This window comes from Strigops habroptila, chromosome 1, assembly GCF_004027225.2.
Source record: "Strigops habroptila isolate Jane chromosome 1, bStrHab1.2.pri, whole genome shotgun sequence".
In the NCBI taxonomy this organism is placed as follows: Eukaryota; Metazoa; Chordata; class Aves; order Psittaciformes; family Psittacidae; genus Strigops; species Strigops habroptila.
In genome coordinates this window covers 61223732-61248452 of record NC_044277.2, presented here as the reverse complement: position 1 = coordinate 61248452, position 24721 = coordinate 61223732, and the positions used below count along the sequence as shown (strand labels likewise).

Sequence of the window (24721 nt, the reverse complement as noted above, 5' to 3'; positions counted from 1 at the left end):
TTCACAAAAGGGTTAATCTGTGCCAAGTCAAGCTGTCCTGATATAAAAGCTGTGAATACCTGACACATACCAGGGACTGAGTTATTTTCCAAAGACAAGTTTACCCTGGGCTAAATTTGTCACCTTTCATATGCCTACATTTCAATCCTAGTGCACTCAATTCTTATGTTACCAAATGCGCAGCCTGCCCTTTTGTCTGCAGTTGCACCATGTTTCTGCCTGGAGGTTCACCCCTCTGCTCCTGTGCCCATAGCTTGAGCAGCTCATAATTGGCAGATCTGGGACACTAAATAATTCTTACAGAAAAGCCAGGAAGCTTCTGAAACCAACAAGACAAAAGAATGTCTCAGCCAGGAATATGCGTGCATGTAATGCATGAAAAACAGTGACAATATAAAACTGTATGAAAATGTTTCTTTCCAGGTCACTTTTACATCACGAAACATGTTTTGATTCTCCAAATCCACTCTGATATTACAAACATATCCCCTTTTCAGCAGCAAATGTATAGGCGGCTGCAGAACCATACTTCGTTTAAACAAAACGGTGCTGTTCTATTCCAGATTATTAGTTCAGAATACCATCCCTTGCAATGCACACTTTAACTTAGCGCTGCTTTTGTAATGGAGCACTGATTCAAGTATTATTTTCTGTTTCACTGCAACAAATAAATACAGAGAGACTACAAATACCAACAACTTTAAAGAAACAACAAAACCATATTGTTTTCTTTCGTATTTAATTTGGTAATTACTAAAGAAGAGAGAAATCTTTTGGAACAACAAATGAGGCTCCCTGAAAACTATGAAGGAAAGGATAAGACTTAAAAGATAATGTCTCTTAAGAAACAAACAAAAAAGACAGTTAATGCTATCTCACGCAGAGACAGCATCCTCTGTCTTACCCAGAACTGGTACATTTTTGGTATAGCTTTAGAAGTCAATTCTGTTATCAAAATACAGTCAGCGAATCTGTAACACACACAAAAATGAAAAGTCTGGAGTTGAACAGTCATCTGTGACTTACCCTAGTTATTAAGTAAAGCTGATGGAGGGTGCCAGGGGAAGGGAGCAATAGCTGCACACAACTGGGGATACTAAAGACATGAAGCTTTACGATAGTCACACAAATACATGGTGCTTTTGTTTCTAACCACACAGTCATGCAGGCATATTTGCAGATGATCCACCAACGCTAGAAGCAGGATCTACCTCCTCTTTCTTCCTCGTTTCTGTGTATGAACTGTTCTCTTCAACGATCCAACTACATCCACTAAAACATTGATAAGAAACAGGAAATCTAAATCACTCAACCCAAGATGAAAAATCCCCCAATTAAAAAGGGAACCCTGTAATACTACATAAAACTGTTTCCATTGCCAGGGGCACTGCATCAGCCTCGGCACTCCATGTTCTAGGTCACACTTGGAGAAAACAGGAAAGAAAGTGAGCGAAATCAATTAGAAGTGCAAAGCCTCCATGCACGTGCCAAAATGCGGTCTTAGGATGCAGCTGCACACTACAACTAATCCAGCGTAACCACAGGGCTATCCCTGAGAGGCTGAGCCTGATCTCCCCCCAGTTCCATCACTCTGCATGGCACTTGCAATGCCACACAGCTGCTCAGGTTGCTCATCCAGGCAGGGAGCTAACATGTACATGCACACCAAATCAGTTCTCCAGCACCCCATGGAGTCATGCATGGCCATGGCCATGCCACCAACCCAGCCAGGGGTGTTATTATTGTAGGAAAGAGCAGCAGCAGCAGGACAATGTAATTAAACATCTAAACAAGCCGGTGATGCGCCACAGCTGGATGACTTTGAATCATTCTGTGATTTAGGTATACAGACTGAGCGCTGGCAGACCTCTGCTCTGGTAATTACCACTTGGCAGTTCACCCCCAAGCATCCTACCCAGACACAGATGCCTCATTTGGAGATGCCTCTGCTGATAAAGCTGGCAAAGCTGCTCCAGGTTCCACAGGCAGAAGCACAGGCATGGTGGAGGTCCCTGAAGGCGAAACAAGACACTGGAAGCTGGCAGGGCAGACCACTAGGGCACCAAATAGCACAGTAACAAGCCCACACACGAGGGTTCATGTTTTTGTTTAACCACTACACTAGAACAATCAGTGCCATTTGGATAGATTAACCTTAAATAAATAAATAAAAACCCCTCACCGCTTTCTATGATAGATGAAAAATGGCAATGCTACATGAATTTACACTCGACATTCCAGAAACACCAGACTGAAATCCATCTCTCCTGACACTGTGCTAACATGCGGCATCCCTTCTTTAAGAGCTAGCACCCCCTCATTCTTATTTATCAGGGACCTGTTCAGAGTACTCGCAGCCTGAGCTCTGAATTTCGGTTCAAGAGTTAACTTGCACTCAGAAGTGAGTACTTGTCCTGCCAGTCCTTGCCCACTCTTGGGAAAAAGGAAGCGACTCAGACACGTTGCATAACTGCTCATCCGCACACTCAAAGAGCTTGAACAGTAATTGGAAGGCTAATATCACTGCTTCAAATAGGTGCAAAAATACACAGTGAAAAACCCATTAACAGGCTAGGTGAGACATTCAACTCCTCTCACTGTGAGGGCTTCTACACAGTTCAGAATAATTCGGTGCAGGGTCCAAAGAAAATGTCCTTCCATGCATATTGATGCTAACTCACAGAATTGAAAAGCAAACTCAGGAAAACTGAAGCACAGAAACGAGTCTGCTGTAAAATCAGATCCTCGTTTGGGCAAATTAACCTGGTAGCATGCTTTGCTCATATGCTCTAACATACATACAGCATGTAATTTTGGTCAAGTCGGCTGGAATCCTGACACTCCTGCTATCCACAGATATACAAGTGGTTTCCAAAGAGCCCTTTCAGTTTCCATTTAGCTATCACATCAGCCAAGATAAGCACATTCATACTAATGGGGGTTTTCTAAAAGGTTCATGCTATTTAAAAAAAGAAAATAAACCATAATCAGAAAAAACCCCCACAAACTCTTATGCTTGACTATGCCTACACAAAGTTTGTTTTGCTTGCACATTAAAAAGCAGAGGTCACCTAGACGGTAACCTCCACAGCACCACGGAAGAAGACATTGTGTCTGACTAGAGGAAAAGAGGAAAAAACCTCTATCTAATACAAGGAGAAGTATAGATCAGCTCTTCAGTGGTGAAACAGAAAGGGAAAAACATGAGAACAGAAGACCTGATAGTACTCTTTCTTCTAAATTAATCAGCAATTAGAGGAGAACTAAATGAATGGGGGGGTCCTCACAGATATACATAAGTACATGCATACAGTGGAGCAATAAAATACACAAAAAGGATACATGGGCATTTTTTTCCACAGGACTTCTTTCGTACTAAAGAAACAGAAAACATTATCAATATTTTCTTACAAAATTCTTCACAATACTGCAGGTAGCAATCCATTTGTCATATATGCTTAGCAACCCCTTGCAGAGTTCTAAAATAAACTTGTAGCAAATGTTCTTTTCAGTGGAAGATAACATGCTTGGCAGCATAAAATCTTAAACAGTATGTTACAGAGCATCTTAGGTTAGTCACAGCATTTAACACTGCTGTAGCTATATTTACGTTTGCTTTCCAATGAGAACAACATGACAACATACAGCATCTGTCCCAGAACTGTACACAGGAATAAAGTTTCATTTTATAAGAGTTTTCCTTTTCAAGGTCCCAAATAAAGCAGACACAGCCAAACAAGCAACTGACTCTCATCTTCAGGAAAATACCCCAATAAATTACAACTTAAAACCAGACATTTTAACACACAACATTCTCCAGGTTCTCTTTTTTATATGTTCACAAAGCACCATTTATGATTTTAATAAAAGCAGCAAAGGTGGCTGCAGTGTCACTGTTGGGAGTCTGCACATTTGGGCTGCCCTCCAGCCCTTGCCAGCGCACCCCTCTGAGCTCCCAAGCTTATCCCTGGATCCTTGCCTGCTCCTGCTCAGACCCGGTCCCAGCCCATGGTGCCTGCAGCCCCGCATCCCCTGTCCCAGGACCCCATATCCCGAGTCTTCTCCCTCCTGGAAGGCTGTGGCCATACCAAGTCGAGTGGCTAAGCAGCCTTCTCCAACCACTACTGAATCTTATCAGTAGGAAAAAAACAAAACAACTAGAGGAATATGGGTTTGAAACAACAAATACATACCTCAAAGCCTGGCTATCAAATTCCTGCACTGGACACACAGGAGAAACCCTACCTCCTTCATCCTCTCTTAACAGCTTTTCTGAAACAAGGGCCCGAACTCTGTCAGAAAAGATTTTTTTAACTGTTCGTAACCCTTTGGCTCACTGTTCCATATTACTGCCAGACAAAACATGTTTTGTAACCTGGCTGGAGCTCAGAGCAGACTTTCAACAGCTAAAAGCTCAGGAATTATCTATTAACCACCCTTAAGACGCCTCCAGAAAGTATTTTATTTCAGGCTGTTGTTTTGCTACCTGCTTTTCCAGCAGCCTGTTGTTCTTACAGCCCATTCAGAGAGTAACACCTCAATAGGTAACTGAATGGCACAATACAAGGCAAGCAAACCTCCCTGCCGAATGAATAGGGCATTTTCTTACTTAATTACACAGCAGCTGTCCATCAACCCATGCATTAAGACCTAACTCCAGTCTGCAATCATGACAAAGCAGCCTTATGTAAATACACCAGAAATACACAAATACCCTACAAATACCCCTGTGCCCTGAACAAACTGCAGATACATAATACAAATGGTAATATACCCGATGAAGAGCAAAGATGGAAAACTGCAGAGTTTTCATGACTGGTTAATGAAATCAGCCATAGCCCAAGGCAACAGCCTCTAGCAAATGAGGTAAGACTGCATTACCAGCTTATTTTAACAATCTAGATTTTTTCCCCAAGAGAGATAAATAACAATATACTAGCTGTGTTACCTAGGATGCTAAGCATACACGAAAGGAACAAGACAGATAATTATATTACTATTAATTCCTGTAAAGGAATTCAGAATTTAGTAGTGAACATCCACCCAGGTAAATGAAATAGTTAAAGAAGAACTTGAGGAATTAATCCTATTCTGCTCTCTAGGCAGCTGTCAGACTGCAATGATGAGCAATTTATCTTCCATCTACAACATTGTCAGCAGACAAGCAGAGTCACTGGGGAAGTCAGCTGCACTCCACACCCTCCACAGTATCAAATCCATGCCTCTGAGGAAGGAGACACCAGGGAACTTACTCATTTGCCCAGCTGCCCCACGAACCATTAAATACTTGCACTCCAGAGGCCAGGTAGCTTCACTCCTTCTGCTTGTTCGATGCCTGCTGCCCTGAGAAAGGAAGAGCCACCCGCCCCCCTGCCCCGAGGGAGAAGTTACAAAGACATGACAGCTATCAGCTACGCTCTTCCACCCCTGACTTGGAATCAGCTGTGCGAATCCCCACACCTTTGCATCTAGATGCTACCAAATCCAGAGAAACCTCATGCGCAGCAGCTTGGGAAGCTGACATGGCCTACTCACCTCTGGTCTTGACTGTAGCACAGAGAGGCAGCAGAAGTGTGGCACATGTGCAGCCAGAATACCTATCCCAGAACATAAAACTTCCTCCAGTACAGGAAGAAACAACTTCAGACCTGCCGACAGGCAAGGCAGCTCGAATCAATCTGCTGCCAACTATGCATAAGCAGAAGCGTTCTCACCTGGAAGAGCAGGTGAGAACAACGCTTCCCTCCCATATCCACAGCTACTGCACTAGAGTAAGTGCTGACACCCTCTTCTTTAGCTTTTTATATTCTAAAAACATCTGTAATTTCATGACACTGTTCTCAGGTTAGCTCACAGTAAAGGCAGTGCGCTTTAGTTTTATCTTAAACACAACAAGAAGACCTCACTGACGGCACAGAGGCTGGGCTAGTGTGACGGGGAGGCTGGGCACCCCACAAGGCTGCACAACAGAGCACTGTCAATCTGGCTGAGGAGTGAAGTTCAAGCAACAGCAGCCTGCGTGTTTTGTAAACCTTGGTACCTGCACAACAGGAGAGCACAGTGAATCAAGCCAGGAATTACCAGCGCCTTGCACAATCCCATACCTCATCTCTAATGAAAATGTAACCATCAACATTCTTATCTGTCTGCAACCAGTACCAAACTGTGGAAACTCACGGTTCTTTGTCACCAATGACTCCAGAAGTGGTCAAGCACACCAGCAGAATAAACCTTATGAACCACACGGTCACCTTCTCTGAGTAAAGCCACACCACCAAACCAGAGTCCTTCACCACAAGTAACGGTACATGAACTTCGGATGCTGTCCAAAGAATCACTGCTTCCAATTTACCTTTAGAAGTACTACCGAAATCTTTTTCAGCCATGACTCACTGCTCAAAACATAAAAGAAATTGCTTTGTACCCTGAGGAACAACAAAACACTTGTAATTGGTGGCCATGAGTCACAGCTGTTTGAAGTTTTGTCCGAATGGAGGCATCTGCTCAAACCGAAAACTTCAGGAACGGGCTTGTTTCGCAGCTGTTTGCCTTGGGTCATGTAAGTATTAACTTCCCAATTTTCATCAGTAACAATTACATTTGCTAAGCAAGATATTAAAGCGTGTCTATAAACTATAAAATGTAATCAACAGAATGGCTTGGCTCTTAACTTTTTGCCACTGCACATTACAGGATGCAAAACTTCTCTCAAAAACTTGAGAAGTTCTAGAAAAACTCACTCCTCAATGGGGCAGCAATAACATCGCCTTCCTACAAAGACAGCACAAATATTCCAGGCAGCACCATCTCTCCATGTGGATGTGCTTCCAATGGTCTTGCATTAAATACACATTTCAACTTTTTCATGCATTCATTTTTGGTGAACTGTCATGATTTCTCTCTTAGTTCTATGGGAAAACTTTAAAACAGCAACAGAGACTTGCAATACCAAATAGGATCAGGGGTGTCACTCAAAAACAACAAAAACAAACCCCAAAAATAAAAAACAAAGCAGTAATTTACTGCTGGACATGGTGTTTGCCTTTGTTTAGACTCTTAGACAATATCAGAAGTACTGATGCTCATTATTATTGTCTCTTAGGAAAAAAACCCACAACGCTGAAAATCCATTGATTCTGGGTGTTTCCACTTAAAGTAATTCCTGCAGTCATTTCTCTCCACAAATCTAACTTGTCATAAAGGTGGAACCATTAACAAACAGGTATTGACTGCTAAGAACCCGCCTGCGATTTTACACAGCCCCTTCTTCTTCTAAACCTGACTCTGATAGCGCTCCTCCCCACTCTGGGAAACCCCTTTTAAAAATGGAAATGTCACACTGATACAGCATGGGACCTTGCTGACTTCTGAGCTTACAGATATCAGCATTTCCCTTCCCTGCTCTCCTCTGAAGAGGCAGCTTCAGTTACTGACACAGCACACAGGTGGAGGAGATGAACCCATTTCCTTATGAACCTAAGCAGCAAGCAGGAGAACAAGGAGAAAGACAAGAGAAAACAGAAAAACTGAAGATAAATAACTGTACTACATACTGCAAGAGAGAAGGAAGACAGGAAAAAAGGAAGAGCACAAATTATCCTGAGCAACATTAAAAAAGAGCCGCCTACCAAACAAAATGCAAACATTAATTGAAGTTTGCTCTGTAACTCATGGAGCGTGGCTGCAGATTGTAAGCCAAACCCATGTTTCAAACAGAGATGTGTCACTGAGTACACTATGTGTACTCAGACTGCTCACAAAGCAGTTCTAGCTCTGTGTAGCCAAGTACCAGCGTTTCCCATTTCTAGACTTACACGCTGCTGCCTTCCAATCCTTATCTTCAGTCAGTGAGCCCCACTGGCCATCCTCCAGCAATCCCATAGCCACCAGGAAGCTGGCTCACTGACGAATTTATTTTAATTATGGACGTATTTCACTTAAGAGGAAAAACATTTAGTTCCAGCTATGTTGAAAAAAAAATGTGCATGTGGAAAAAGTAGCAGCTCCTGCAATAGCTCAACCAGATCCAGCAGCTGTCTAGCCAGGCAAACAGTCAGCTTTCTGCCATTCCCTTTGCAGAGACAATTACACGTGAACATGCATGTTTGTGTGCAATGCTCGTACACACACCATTACTCGTGAACAAGGTCCCTCGAGAGCAGTGCAGAGAGCCTCCTTATTTGTATCCTCCACACAAGCCACAGTGTCTACTCCGTGCTTCCTTTCTGGCTCCCATCAACAACTTCAAGGTAACCTATTTTGTTTACCAACATGCCAGCTCAAGCCTGTAACATAGCAGGGTACTGAGCTTCCCAAACTGCTGGGGAGAGGTAGGGAATCAGTGTACAAAGGTCTCTTGCAACAGCAACAGCCTGTTCTGCCTCAGAGCACTTGGAGAACAAAGCAGCAACTCACTTCAAGTACACTCCAAATGCAGCTCTCCAACATAAACTCCTTTTTGTCATTTTGATTTGGACTAAAATGTACTTTTATGTCTTTTGAACACAGTACTTTGAATTCTAACAAGCAGGATTAAAACGATACCCTGTAAGATGTCCTTTATGCTATCTTACAAATGTGAAACAGTAAAACATAAAAATCTTCATATTTTCATAACCAGTAAAAACAAGCGCTGAGTTCATACTGCAGAACAAACACGAAGTTAGCTCTTGTACAAGGCTCACTGTTCATCGCTTGTACTCTATTCTCATCTGCCTAGGCTGGGAGTTTGTCATAGAAAAAGTAAAAAAAATAAAATCACTGTGGATTTTCTCACTTACAACAAGGAAACCTCTGATGATTGTGTGTGCCTTAGCACAGCTCTTGCTTTCTGGAAAATAAGGTACACTAAGGAAGCTGAATAAAGCCTTCCCAGATGCTTTCATGTGAGACATCTTTTTCCACAGAACAGAACACCACCTCTCCCAGCAGGAAAGGCTGCCCAAGCAGCTTAGTGCTTCTTTCTGTACTACACATGCAGGGCCTGACAATGAGCTGCTGATGCTGTACAAAAGCATACACAAGCCAAACTTCTCACACACGCCTGCAACCCAGCAGTGCCAGTGTGATTTATAAACAAGAAAACTAGACACCTGGCTCCACAACAGTTTGGATATTGTCATCACAAAAAGCAGGACCTACTGTAAATATGCTAACGACGCCAGCCAGTTCATAACGAACAGGGCAGCGTGGTACAAAACGTCTTAGGCATTCTGACAATGAAGCTGTAGTTGGGGTGTACCATCACAAAAAGTAGCACCTACTACAAACATTAACAACCCTAACTCTTTTGTAATGAATACAGCACGGCTTTGCAGGGGATCTTGGCCGTCCTTGATGTGGAATGCTGTCCAGGTATGCCAGTGTTCAGAAGGAGGTGAAATACAGTAGCATTCACCTAACCCAAGTTCTGCCAGAACAGCCTAGGCATCACACTTGCTGCCAGTTCCAACCACTGGCAGGTTGGAAAGGGATAGCAGTGAAAAGTTGACAGAGAAAGAGAGGTAAGGCTGAGCCATAGAACTTCTTGGCTGTGGTTTGCAGACAGAACTGCATCCTAGACTACAGCTCCCTGCAGAACATGGGTGGCATCTGCTCTGGAGCACTTCAAACTGGTCACAGTAGTATGCAGGCTTCTGTCTTTGCAGAAAAAACCCTACAGCAGGAACATACCATGAAAAGACGTAGTACTTCATTCTGCAACTCTTGTGCAGACATGTTTTTAATTAAGGTATCCATCATCCTAAAAAACAATGTGGAAATAGTAACATCTGAGAGTGAGGCGGGAAAACAGCCCAACACGCACAACTATAATGAAAAACTATTAATTCTACAGCTGGGCTGTTAGTCTTAGAAAAAGAAAAATACAAATCATATTTTGCTTTTATACTCATACAGTAAAAAACACTTGGATAACTACAGTTCAGGTAAGCAAGCTTCCCTGTAAATCTAAGGCAGAAAATAGGTTACACTCGAGGCATGGCCTCTCCTCTATGTACGCTTTTTGCACTCTCCCTTCTCCATTTAACATCAGCTCTGTACTTTGCACAGCTGGGAGAAGGGAAGAGGGGGACTAAAAACAAACAACCCACAACACAAATTTGCTGTCCCTCATCTTTGAGAATACCTTTATGTAAATAAAAATTACCATATCAAGCTCTTTAGTGTACTAGCCACACAGAATTAAAAACCCAGCATCAATCATAACTTTTTTCAAAGGTGTATTTTAAGCAGCTATCTCTGCAGTGTATGCTTCAAGTGACAAAGAGAGAAAGATTGTCTTTATGTGTCACAGGGTGCACAGATTTGTCACTTGTGATATTCACTGGGATGAAGGGCAAGGGGGTTTCTGGTGCCCACGTACCATCCTTTCAACTTGACATGCTTGGTCACACATCAGCCTCTTCAGGTGCCTTGACTCTGAAAAGCTGGAAAGACCCCAGATACACATCCTTACTTCTTCTAACAACTTTAAATTTAGCATCTCAGTGAAGTCACTATTCCCTCCTTCTCCAAGATAAAGGCAGCACTGAAAAGGAACACACAAAAATCAACCAATCTGGCCCATGAAACATGAGCTACATTCACAAGACAAAAATAGAAAGCTTTCATCTTTCATTATCAGACACTCTAGTGCACAGCACAGGAAGTTAAAGCTTGAGGCAACAGTAGATTTCAAATACTCCTTAAAATGTGAGCAAGGCTTTCCTTTTCTGCCCTGTGAAAGGCTAAAAGAAGTTGGCTTGGCATGACAAAAAACATTAGAGTCAAACAAGCCTCTCCAAGAGCAATCCAAACAGAAGTGTCTATGGCCAAGCAGTTGTTTAAGCAACAGCATCATTCCCACTGCATAAATCCTCCAGAAGGACAACCCTTCTGGAACCCTCACTTCTACTGATTCTAAAACTCTATATTTTAAAATTTTAAATTCTAAAATTGTAAAGTTTTTAAGATTCAGTCCTAGCTCCCAGAGGAATTCAGAAGGAAAAGAGAAGAGGAAAATACCATTGCTAGAGACTTGATGCTTCATGAGCTTCAAAAACCATACTTCCTGGAAGCCCTCCAGCCTCCCTCTGTAAACAGCAGAATGCAATGGGGTTTCTACCTGCTCTCTAGGGTTTGGGGAGGGCAGAAGGACAGCAAGGAGGGACTGTACAAAAGGAGAAACACCCTGTACTTCGCCTCTGTCAGGGTGTGCCAAGCTCTTCTAGAAGTCCCCTCAGCCTCCACCTTTACAGTCTCAACCACAGATGATGCAACCATCTGCTGAGCTTCACCTTTTAAAGTGTTCTTATTTTAAGAGAAGTCATCAGTGAAAGAACCATCACCCAAAGTCATAACGCTTGCCCAAACACACTTTTTCTGTGGTGGCTTTATCTTTTTACCTGTTCTTGCCCACTCTCTATTTCCCCAGTGAAACTAGAGACAAGCTGGCTTCACTCACCTCGCTAGCTGCGGAAATGCTGTTTAGGAATCTCAATGGACTTTAACACGCCATCAACTAGAAACTGCACAAACCATTTAAACTCACCAAGGTGAGTCAGTCTTTCTATCTTTCTATCATTCACATCTAACCCACTCTTAGCTTTACTACACACATTCAGAAAGCATCTTTTGGGGTCTATCATCTATCTGTTGGGAAATACCACATTTCGTGACTCAGATGTGTGTTTCTGCCTCTTTTTGTCCTTGCAAAATCCTGAGAGCTAGCAGAGAAATTGCTTCTTTTTTACTGACAGATTTCAGCACAAGAGCTGCACAAGCACAGCCCTCCTCCTGGGCAAAGGACGAGGTGCCTGGAAGGGTCATCTGTTGGATAGTACCTCACTGAACAATGAGTGAGCACTGGGAAGAAGAATAATGCTGCTCCCACTCAGTGTGAACAAGCACATAGAGCAGTGTAGAGGAAGAGTGGGAGGAATACTCCACTGAGGTGAAAAAATAAATCAATACATAGCTGTAGATTTTCTGTGGCATTGCTATCCTTACTTTTAAACAATAAAATGAAAATTTCACTTAGGCATCCCACAACATTTGTGCAGAGCATCCACCATCAACATGCCCTACAGGCAACTTTCAACAGTCTTGAAATGGAATTAACTTTGTTTTACAGGCTGGGAAATTCAAGATGCCTATGAGGCAGAGAGCATGAAAACAGCAGCAAAACGCAAAGAGCTTAATCCACTCTAAACTAGAAAAACCTCAGTAATTGCCATCTGTGGATTCTTAAACTGGCAAATGCAATTGCAGGGCTAGGTGCAAGGACTTTTACAAAACTATTAAGCATAGGGTGTTATATGACCTGAGAACACTAAAAAAATGTAGTAACTAGATTTAAAAATGAGTTAAAAAAAAAAGGCAGAGGAAATGGCAAACAAAAACAAGTCATCCAGGCAACTACTGCTCATAAAAATCACCTCGGTAGAAACATATGGCATTGGAACACATCGTAAAGGGAAGCATAATTAAAGAAACAGGCTGAAGGAAAACAGAATAAAACACAACATCAGTTTGCCAGCACCAAAAAGAAAAACCACTTCAGACCAACGTGACATGGCCTTTCCTACTGCTAGCTGCCTGTCTTTCCTACAACTAGCCAGACAAAGTCCAGAGGAATTTAGGTTAAATTCTTGTGCAATCCTACTAGACACCTGGGACTCTGCAGGTCTGGAGGTGCAGCTAGCCCCAGCTTGACACAGGTAGGTCCAGCAGTGCGTTCAGTTCTCACAGACCACCTCTGGAATCTACAGAATTCATGTCAGATACATATAAAAAGCAAACTTCTATATCCCAATTCAGTTATACAGAAGTGTTCCCACTAACGCACCTCATTGGGAAGATGGAGAAAGGTAGATGTAATGATGGGAAAAAGCTATAATACAAGCCATGAAAAAATGGCTAGCAAAAAAACACCCACCCACAAGCAACGGATCCAGAACAGCATGGTATATAAGGGACACAGAATTAGCTGCCAAGTATGATGTGAGCAGTAACAGAAGATAATCAACAACAAAAAAAGCCCACAACAGTTGCTCAACTTAGAAAAAAAAGAATCAAAATATCCTTAAAATGAGTCAGTCAATCTGATCTTATTTCTTCCCGTAAGCTGCAGTAACATGAACAATAACATTCCCAAACTGGAAGTTATTGTTCACTTTATATAAACATTAAACCCAGAACCCTATATTGAAATAATGTGTACTTTAAAATAAATTAACCATTTTTATTTATTTATTCCTTACTAATATTTAAAACAAAGCCCCACTACACTTCTAGATTCCTCTGTTGCAGAAAAAACTGCTGCCAGGAAACTCTTAACATTTCCAAATTAATACCTACACATCTGAAATAGTTCACATTCACTAATAAAGGAAGTAAAAAGGCAAGGTGGTAAAGAAGGGGAGAATCATGCTCATCCAGTAAGTGCAAGTAGATTTCTACTTCTTATTAGTCCTGTTAAAGAAAGTACTAAGCATTCTCAAACAACACAAAACCACCAGGTATGAATGCTTCTGAATACTTAGAAATGCTACAAAATCAGCTGTAAAGCTAGGTACATCCTGCACTTCCCTCCATCCTGCTGCAATAACTGTAGTCTAGGCTTTAAACCATTTTTTGGCTGCATTTGGGATCTCACAGAGAATGCTCTCTTTTCCATAGCCTATGATTTGCAGCACACCCCAAAAACACGAGGGGACAAAAGACACCTATTTGCCATTCCCCAATCTACTACCCACGCCACTCTGTCAAGAGGCTTAGAGTTTTCTGCATTACTTTATTTACCCCAGTGTCCTTCACCTACTGAGTAATAGGGAACAAGCTACTAAAGGGCTGTATTGTCAAATAGATTGAAGCCTGATGGAGACACAAGAGACCCCAGTCTGTTCAGGACTTTGTCAGTAAAACCAAGCAAGTCCCCCCACTTCAGAATAGTGACTTCTCATAATCTTCCCTTACTTTGTCTATTTTAAAGCTTCTGAAAGAGACAGTGCCTTGGGCAATACATAGTTATGTCTAAATGGCATGAACCACAGCATATAGAAAAACCTCAGGAAGCAGCCCAGCTACAGCACTGTGAAGCCACTATTCATTGCTATCATCTCTTCCTTTCTGTGCTATACAACTTCTAGTATCTAAGCTAACGTAGTCTAGGCTTGCTCAAGAATCCCCAGTCATTACATTGAATACTGTGGATAACTACTTTTTGATTTCTAGACCCCATTACAATTAAAAAACAACAGAAGAACAGATTATACTGAAAAATCTTTGTTTCTTCAGACAAAGGGGGGAACTGCTTTATTGGTATGGAAGAAAGATTAAAAGGCTGGTTGGATACATTTCTTTAAATTTTCTTTTCCTTCTTCCAACTTTGCATTTTTAAATGCATTCCAAACACATACCTGTCTTGAAGTCCTTATTCAGGGGACATAGAACTCATAGCAGAACATAAAAATACACCATACATACGATATTTGATTAAAAAGCAAACCCACTTGTTTCATAACCATATTATTTAATATCCCATGGTTTTGGCTGATACCTTATTCAGTTGAAATACCAGGATGTTTTGGAGAAATGCTGTTTCTGCTGAAGGCTCAAAGCACCTCCTATGTTTATAAAGGGTCCATTTCACAAATGGTATCATATTCCTTAACATTTTTATCCTGAAGAACATTCAAGTCCTAGCCAGGATCAGAGCCACATTGTGATAAAACTGAGAAAAAGTATATTTAGATATCATCTATCCTCAGTGATCTTGCAAGAAGACACGCAACATATGGCAGATGAAAGAAACAAAAAAGGGGGAAGGGGCAGGAGGGAGAAAGAGACAGGATGTTAAAAATACTTCAAATGAATACTTTACCCAAAAAAAAAAAAGAAAAATACAAACCCAAACCCACACACCAAAGCACTTTCTGCTGAGCTCAGCATTTCATAGAAACATGTAGAGGCATATAGGCATTTTAAACTAAAATGACATTGACATTTCTATGTCAATTGTTTTGCCCTCTATTTCTTTATTCACAAGAGTAGACATGTGCCTTAGTTCTACTCAGTACCTGAAACTAGTAATTCTTTTTTTAGAAAATAAAGTTTCACAACATTATTGAAACCCAACATTTCAATGTCCTTCCCAATAGTATTTCTGAATTCTCATTTTAAGAATATTTCCCAAAATACTGGTGTGTGTGTGTTTCAGTTTCAGATAACAAAACATTAATTTCCTGTTGCAATGCTAGAATTTCCAGAAGAACAAAGTATGAATAAACCACAATACTATTACAAGCCAATGGTTCCTACTGCAACTTAGTGACCTTTTAGAGGTAACTGAGAATTTCCATGATCTCACTTCAGGCAGAATTGTCAAGTCATTTTACTGTCAAGTCTCATCATAATTTTTTGTAAATCCCACATCCCGTTGTCAATACCAGAGTAGTATGAGAGCCCATTTTATTCCCCAAAATCACCTGAACGTGGACCTTAGGCTTCCAAATAAAAACTTGCATATGCTACCAAATTCCACTCCAAAAACTACAAAATCAGAACACAAATAAATCCAAGCCACTGCTTTAAGAACAACCACAAACATCACAAACCTTTCAACTTAAAACCCAGAAAAAGGTCAAATGGAAAAACAGGCTTCAGAAGGCCCTGCTGTACAGGTTTGAAACATTTACTTTTCCTTGGTGAGCAAAAGCACGCTCCTAGCACAGCTCCATCTGCTCTGCCAAGGGACATGCCTAAAAAAGGAGTCAAAATGTGTCATTTTGCTAACATTTTCTACCCTCACTTGACTTAACAGCTTTTGGCAAACTATTTCAGAGTGTGGTATAGTACAGGAACACCCAAGCACTACTGAACCACCCAAGCAGCACACAACAGGATTTAGTGCAGGTCATGGAAGTTGCCTCCTGGCCTGCTGCATGCCAGGTGACTTAAGTCAGCTTCTCAAGGAGTAAGTTGGTCCACACATAAGTCTTCCCTGTCATGGTTCAGGCTGGAAACAACTTGGCCCAGTCTTGAGACAGCCCAGATCTCAATGCATCATCCTGCAGCCTTGGTGTTTGCAAAGCAGGGAAGGGGAGGGTGGACGAGGAGTCCAGTCAGTGGGGAAGCAGCAGGGAGGCTCCATGAAGCAAAAGCAAGGGCAGCAGCAGCAAGCATGGTCATGGAGAGCCTTCACATATACCTGCGACAGTGACTGGGATCAATACCTGGTCTGACTCATATTGCTTCTAACATGACCCTGCCTACCAGCACTGACAGGTCACAAGCTGTCTGTGGGGCTAGGAATCAAAACCAGAGCTTTCTGATACAGCGCTTACCTGTCACCTGCTATCTGTGGGAGAAGGAAGCTGTCAAAATGAATATGGCAGTGGCCTCCAACAAATCACCCCAAGTAAACTGTAAACCATGTGCAGGCACCCAAGAAAGTGAACGCAACACTCATGCGAAGCATACAGGTGGTGAGGCTGTAGCAGTGGGGTCTGCTGTGTAAGTGCAGGTCATAGAAGCAGCAAGGCAGTGAGGACTGCTGAGGCTCCTGCCCTTCGCTCAGCTGGGTGCTCCACTGCAACCACAGGACAAGCAAGGAGCTACCACCATGTCCTGACAGCAGAGTGCTCTTGGGACACCCCTGCCTCTCACTCTGCCCCAGTGCGGCGGGCAGGGCTTTATTTACGTGTTTCTTTTTGACTGAAGCCATCTTAGATTTCCAAAGAGCTGGTGATAACCACCTCTCAGCAAACCAGCATGCAGCAGTCCCGGTGGCAGGCTGGCGGCCAGGTCCTGCTCACGGAGTAACGCCACCATCCCTGGTTGCCTCCACCCCAAAAACAATGGGGCACACGAACTCCAGTAATGGATGTCCTCCTTCCACACCCCTGCACATCCCAAGGAGCTGTTGCCAGGACCCACTGTGCCCACAAGGAAATACTGGCAACCGAGCGCAAACCGAGGCACCACAGGTCCCTCTTCAAGCAACACATGTCATTCACCCAGAGAGAAATGACCTCCCGTGGGGAAACTGAAGACACAGGTGTCAACAGTGTAGGTGAGCAAGCAGCAGAAGTCACTTCTGAATATCCTGTCACTTTTCTGGCCTTCCCACTGCCTGTTTGATAGGTCTGTTCAGATGCGTGCAATGACCACTGAGGACCCACGTGCCTGGGTGCCCACCCTCCCTTTGTTGTTTATCTACATCTCACCCCAGCACTCATTCAGCAAGCTGTTACACTAAGCATAAAAACAAGCAAATTATACAGTAGATAAAATGCCAAGCTTCTCTTGCACTGCCAGCTCCATTTGAAAAAAAAGTGATGAAGTCTGCATGCATATAATCACAATAATTAGACACTTGTAACCAGCTGAATATCAGCGTGCGTGCTGGAATTAAAATAGCACAGTTTGAAAAATGTAAGAGGGCAGGATCTTTGCAGTCCTATCCTGCACAAGAGGGAGGGAATATTTTTTGGCTGATTCAGCTCTATCTCAAAGAAAGCCCTATAGGTGTTGACTTCATCATCTATCACTCACTAAAGAGCTGTTGAGCTTGTTGTATATCAGCACTCTTTGTCATAAACACTTTTTTAACTTAAGGAATTTAAACCTTGGCTGTGTGCAGCCAGGCCTACATTTGGGCAATTTAATAATGCTGTGTAGTTTGGGTTTGCTTTTTTAAAATTTGACTCTTCTGCTAGCATGAACAATTCCTCCTTTCTCAGCACACTGTTTTTTCCATTCTATGTTGTGTAGCAACCCTCTGACAAAGACACTTCCCAAAGTCTTTGTGAGTTTAAATAAGGATGAAAAGCCTTTTAGTTGGTTAGTGGTTTTGTGTAAAAGTTGTCATAATTAATACATCAACTAATGCATAAATCCAGCACTGAATCAGTCTTCAATATTAGCTCTTGTCACGTAAATTAATCCCTTTAAAATCAGCCTGCTCATCCTGGAGACACTATTACTAACTTCAACATCAAAGTAATCCCCAATCAGAGGATTCAGTAAAGTTCAAAACTGTCAACTCACACTCCACCCCTTTCACAATCTCCATCTTTTATTGTACTTTAAAACTGTACGTCTCTCTGAATCTTCCCTTTTCCCTTCTAAAACAATGAATTTACAACTTTAATTTTCTCTGGACACATCAGCCAACTTTTTCCTGCAGTAAGAATTAGGAATAAAGTTAAGAGTATTCTCTATGTATGTTTTGTAATACAAAACAATTGCTTTTTCACTTTTTGGTTTTGTACATTCTTTTTTCCATCTCACATTATCAGAACATCTTGAACTTACAACTTTCTACACCTACAGACTATAGGTGTGATTAATTTTACACAACCTACAGGGAGCCCACTTCTCCATTCATTGAGATTTTGCAAGATGGGTGTTTGAAACGATTTTTTTCCTACTGAATTCCATAATAGTGAATCAGTAAACAGGCACAGAACAACCAGAATGAGACTGGGGGGGAGCTAATTTTATTGTGGAACCATATATTTCAAGATTTCATACTTCACTGGGTAAACATATCACAAATTGTTATGTGAATTAAATTTTCAGGAAGCAGACAGAATGCATGCAGGATTTCTGTCATGTGAGTACTACTGGGTTTAAAAGTAATAAGATATTATTAGAATTGCTGTAGTTGTTCTTGCTCTACTGTAATCAACTCAGCTATGTACTTAGTGTTAGAAGAAACAAAAAGCTACCATGAGAATAAGAGAATCATGACTTTTTTAGAACTTATCTAATTAGTGCCTTGTTTGATGAAGCAAATGGAAATTATTACTCCTGGCAGATATTATTCTGTTTATCCTTTCATGCCTTTTCTCCATATTCCTATAAAATTCAGCATTGCTAGGACAGAGATAGAACTTAAAAGCTCTTCACCTTCTATTAGATCACTTTGTGGTATGTTTGGGGTGTGACAGAATGGCTTCCCGCAAGCATTTACCAAGCATTTAAAATTCTCACCAGAGGTTTTTTCCGAAGGTCTTTAAAAGAAAATTTTTCCAAAGACAAAGTTAACATCCAAAATTTTATCTCAAAGTTCTTGATACAGATTTCATTTAGGTACTGTTTTCCATTCTTCTTGTAACAGTCACTTAATTCATCTTTTATTACACTAATTGCTTCAATCAAGAAATATCGAACAAGCAGGTTATAAGACAAGACTCCTATCATGTAGAAAGAGTACGTTCAGGTACAGGGCTGAGGATTCAATCTGAAATACTCAAAATACAACTGCAGACATCAATCTTTGTTAAAGATTATTTAATAAACCCTGCAGATCTTCTCCTTGCTGAAAAACTAGCAGAACAGAATTCCCCTGGACAATACTGAAATCATACCCAGTACCTTACATATCTGCAAGCAGAAAGGCCCACAACTTTTCTTGTCAGAATTCACATAACACTTCAAAAGGCTTGGCTACTGGAAAAGAGATGCAGGAGACACATCTGTGCAAGAGATCTTAGCCAACTCACCGAGCGATAAAAGCAACTGGTTTTGAATGTGAAGAGGTTAATAAAACAGCTGTTAACAGCCTTCATCCTTGGCCAACTAAGATACAGGTGAACATGGCCATGTACCTCATGAACAGTTGCGCTTCTGAAGAATGCAAGATCCAGTGCTGCACAGCACATGTCACAGCCAGGATAAAGCTATTACCATTACCTTTCCAGCCCTTCAGCATTTTTCCAGCAAGCTGTCATTCCTGCTGTGTGCATCTCCGTAACACTGTAGCGCCCATCAAGGTTTCTGACAGCAGAGCACAACTTTCCTTCTTCATACAGCTTGTTTACACAATGAGATATTAACACATCAGGGGGAAAAAAGTGCAAAGCCAATGGCTACACACATGCAGCAAACAAGAAAAACTTCATGCTATTGAAGCAGCTATGTGACATTCAGGGTGAAACAAAGCTCTCTCAGACCTAATGTTGCAGACATCCAGCAAATGGGATAAGGATGAACGCTACAGATGCTGTAAGTTTGTGAACAGCTTCAGTGCCCCTGTGTTAACTACTCCAGACAGAAATGTTCAAATGAAACCATTTGAGTACAAACATCCATCACTATACTCGAGGCTGGGACAGTTCTTTCCTTTCTGAGAGTTTATTTTCCAGGCTTGCCAAAAGGCACCCAGAGCTGTCTGACTCCTGCTAGACTGTAATGCTAACAGGCAAAGTCCTCTGGAGTTCATCTCTTTAGAAGTTATCTGGGGAAAACCACAGGATGCCCACTTTTCTCTGGGTTTACGTTGTGCCTCAGAACCAGTTTTTCTAAGACAAAGTAGCTTTGTGCAAATTCACAACTCTGAAAACCACCCATTCCCTCTGATACAGAGCCGGAAAGAAAACCTCTGGTTATATACCGTTTTTCATCACCATCAAAAGCCCAGAGTAGAGGGAAACATACTTCAGCAGACTTAAGGCAGTATTTGATGTTTCCTAGTGTTAAGCAATCCATGAAGGAACCCCACTGCAGTATCACCTGACACACCTTTCCTGTCCGTGCAGAAGTAATTAAACAGAGAAGTCCAAATGGCTTGTATCACTTTAGAAAATAAATGGTTTCTTTCTGACCTTCTTTCTCACCCAGGATAAAAGTTTGCTCAATGACAAAACATCAATTATTAACTAAGACTCAAGACTGGTAAAGTTCACATAATAATAACTGCACAGAAACCAAACATGACTTACAAAGACATCTAGAATAAACCTAAAACAGTTGATACAGCATAACCAAGTCTCTAGTCACATATATTCTTCTCAATTATATTTAAAAAACAAACAATAACAACACAAAAAACCAAGAACTCAAAATTCTTTAGCTTGTGACTGAGAAGTCCCTTAACACATAATCCTATGCTGAAGGATAGATACTAGTGAATAGCTGGATTTTGGCATGTGCTTACCTACTTTGCTGTAATACTGCCCAGATAACCTATAAAATTTTTACACTGTATTACAGAAACAACTGTCTGGCATAAAAATCATGTACTTCATTAGATACACAGGCTTCCTATGTTTAGGCCTAAAAAATATATCTGCATCTATTTAAGAAACATTAGCATACATTTAACTTGCCACTGATTTACAAGGTCTGCAAGTGATTTGCACCCCAAAAGGTCACACACTTTTAGTCAGAGGTTTGAGGAAAAGAAACAAGAAGGGTTATGTAGCACAGTGTAAATCATGTAAACTTGTTCAGGAACTTCCTCTTATATCAGTACAGAAAACAGACAAAAAAAAAAAACCTTCAAAAAAATGGAAGAGGTCAACTACAGGCCATTTAACCACTGCTGGCAATAGCAGGCACCAGGCATGAAAACCAAAGAAATACCTTAAAGGTCCAGTCTAATTTTCTATTCAGCTAGTTCACCTGGTTTTCAAACTTTCTTAAATCATTCTTCAGTACTACTGCTTGCTTAAAATCAGAAATGAAAAGATAACCTAAGCCATGAAAAAAAAAAAAAAGGGGGCAATTTAAATTTCATTTAAATTGTGAATGAATTAATTTAAACATTTAAACTGCTTTAAAATTAGTGCCAGGTTGGACAGAGCCTTGGGTGACATGGTCTAGTGTGAGGTGTCCCTGCCCATGGCAGGGGGGTTGGAACTAGATGATCTTAAGGTCCTTTCCAACCCAAACCATTCTGTGATATGGGAAATCACACCATTAGTCAGTGAAATAACACTTCAATCCAATGCCACCATTCTCAAGAAAAGGCCATAAACCCTTGGCAGAAATGCAGTGGTTTAGACTTATGCTTTGAATGCTGAACCTGAAAAAGCAAGACCCCTGTCTCAAAAAGACACTTTACGACCAGCAAAACAAGTTTAAGAATTGCCGATTTAATGAATGGTTTCTATTTAAATAAACTGCCATTTCAATAAACTCCTAGTGTATTTAGTAACATATTTCCTGATTATTTTTAACCTGCCAGCCAGCATGGTTAATTCTTAAGCTCTAACAGCTTGCCACTTCATGTACAAAATTACAACATGAGAAAAGAAGCAAGGTGATTTCCATCCCAGTACTGTCCAGGCAGGGAGTTTACGCACTTCTTGCTACTCGCCACTTTCTTTCCGAAGAAGCTTCTTTCTTGATCATCCTCTCTTTCACTGCATCCCCAAGGACTTCCTCCTGGTTTTACTCCACCTTCTAAGACCTCTGTATTAAAGCTCCAAACTAGACGACTATGGTGTCTCCATAAAAATATGTCCATACAAAGTCAGGCAGCTCATCCAGGTCAACTGAGTGGCAGGAAAAAAGATACGCCACCCAAACTTGAACAAATGAAGATCGGGATTCAACATGCAGCCTTACTAGAGGTACAGCCATCCCTGCTGTCTAGATGCACTTAAAAGGGCTGGTTTTACTCTGAAGGATTCAAATGCAGGTTATTGCTCTTATTCTTACAGTGAGCAATCTGCTAGGAACTGGAAGTTTGGAAAAAATTTACAGTGAGATGAACTTAACTTAAAGCCTATTTGGTGTGTTTCTTACAGCACTCTTGCCACTTGGTTGTGAAAATGAAAGATCTAAACAATATGGCACATGTAACAGTTAAGAAAAACTTACTTTAAGAGTCTGTGATGGCTGTACAGGAACATGCAAACGATGTACACTTTCCAAAACAAACTGTTATAATTGTACATCACAGCACTTCACAGCTGCTCCCTATTTTCCTTAGCTTTATGCTATGTATTCTGTATAGGCATATATACGCATACATACACACACCAAATAGCTCTTCAGGTGTGCAGTAGGATTTAGTCTTTGTCATCCGATGTCTGCACCCCTTTCTCCCTTCTGAAAACAACATGAAAATGGGGTCCTAGAGTAGAAGGCCCATGTCCATTTCCAGCCTCCCCATTGCAGCACCCACGAGCTGTAGCAACGAGAAACCTGCTGTTCCAACATCCAGTCCTCCCCCACCACCCCTCCATCTCTCCTCTGCCAGGCTGAAAATGTCCTAAGCCCTACTTGTTTCACTCTTTTCTTGCAGCTTTCAAAAAGTTTTCTTGCAGCTTTCAAAAAGCAGACACTGGGTGCTACTGTAAAGAGTATAAAAAACAATAACAGGAAGGGGTACAGAAAACAAAAAAAGGGGGCTTTTTCTTAGCATTGAAGTTTTTCCAACTGAATTAAAACATGTAAACACAACTCCACTAAAACAGCCACCAAAACCCTCTCTCTAAAATAAATATTACTAGAGAAAGGGAAAAGAGCAGGAAGGAAAAAATAATTCAGAAAATACTGATACAATACTTACCCAACAAAGTGCTTTTATCGCCACCCATTCAATAACTTGAACTTGAAAGAAACAGAAATTTATAAAACCTGCTGGACAGCCAATGTTTCACCTTCCCTCCTCCACAGAAATCACTGACTATTGGTTCATTAATTCAACTAAACCCACAAGCCCAGCAGCAGAACCCCTAATTGATTCAAAAATCAAGCACACCACTGCTGACGCATCAGCTTTAGGCAGGAGACTACTGAAGGGCAGCATAAGCCTGGGATCTGCTGCAGATTGACACCTATCAACTGTAGCTTGGACAACTTTGCACAGAAACCTCTATTGGTTAACCTCTATTGATTAAACATGCTTAGCATAGCTACATCATAACCACCATATTTAAAAAGGAGAAGAACACCCAGAATGATTGTGGATTCTGTTCTCTTTTTTTAAATTACTAAGCATTATAATCATTGACTCATTTAGGTTGGAAAAGACCTGTAAGATCATCAAGTCCAACCATTAACCTAGCAGTGCCAAGTCCACCACCAAACCATGTCCCCAAGCACCACATCTACACATCTTTTAAATACCTCCAGGGATGGTGACTCCACCACTTCCCTGGGCAGCCTGTTCCAGTGCTTGACAACACTTAAGGTGAAGAAATTTTTCCTAATACCCGATATAATCCTCCCCTGGTGCAACTTGAGGCTGTTTCCTCTCGTCCAATTGTTTATTACTTGGGAGAAGAGACCAACACTCAGTTCACTACAGCTCTTTTCATGTAGTTGTAGAGAGCGATAAGGTCCCGCCGATCCTTCTCTTCTCCAGACTAAGCACCCCAGTTCCCTCAGCCGTTCCTCATGCTCCACTTGTGCTCCAGGCCCTTCTTTTGTTGCCCTTTTCTGGACACCTCAATGCCTCTCTTGTAGTGAGCGACCCAGAACTGCACACAGTATTCAAGGTGCAGCCTCACCAGTGCCAAGGACAGCGGAACAATCACTTCCCTGGCCTTGCTGGCCACAATAGAGACTGTTTACCAAAACAGAAGGGTAGGTGATACCGTGACCAGCTTACTGGGTTTAAGAGGACCCTTGCTCTTTGCTGTAGAAGAAAAGCGACCTGCCTATTTGCAAAATAGTCCTCCTTTGCAGTGAAGCCGATAGGATCAAATAACGTTTATGAGTAACTTCCCGTACAATGGGAATTAATAGAAAGGTTATACCTTAATCCCAAAAAGCAGGAGGAAAAAAAAATACCAGTACAGTCAACTACAAAAGGAAGAAAGGGCTCCAGGGCAGCGACAGAGCAGGAATGAGTGCTATTTCACAACCAAAGGATAAGATTTATCTAACACAGATGGACCTCAACCACTGCACAAGCCTGACACCTCCTAGAAAACTACCCTGTTAAGAAAAGCTTTGGAAAGATTCAGAAAACTGAAACAACAAAAATCACTTCATTTTT

General features: G+C 41.5%; 1 protein-coding gene and 1 long non-coding RNA gene across 8 annotated transcripts in view; both read right to left on the bottom strand.

Annotated features, from left to right (window-relative positions):
* The window catches only part of CARMIL1 (capping protein regulator and myosin 1 linker 1), a 189241-nt gene that overhangs the window by 125246 nt on the left and 39274 nt on the right, over nucleotides 1-24721 (bottom strand). The gene's annotated exons all lie outside the window — the stretch shown is intronic.
* LOC115616624 lies at nucleotides 5787-24240 on the bottom strand. Its single transcript, XR_003994336.1, has 4 exons — nucleotides 24166-24240; nucleotides 19548-19550; nucleotides 7815-7824; nucleotides 5787-5797 (listed from the first exon to the last, which is right to left on the bottom strand). It is a non-coding gene; the product is annotated as an uncharacterized LOC115616624 (long non-coding RNA).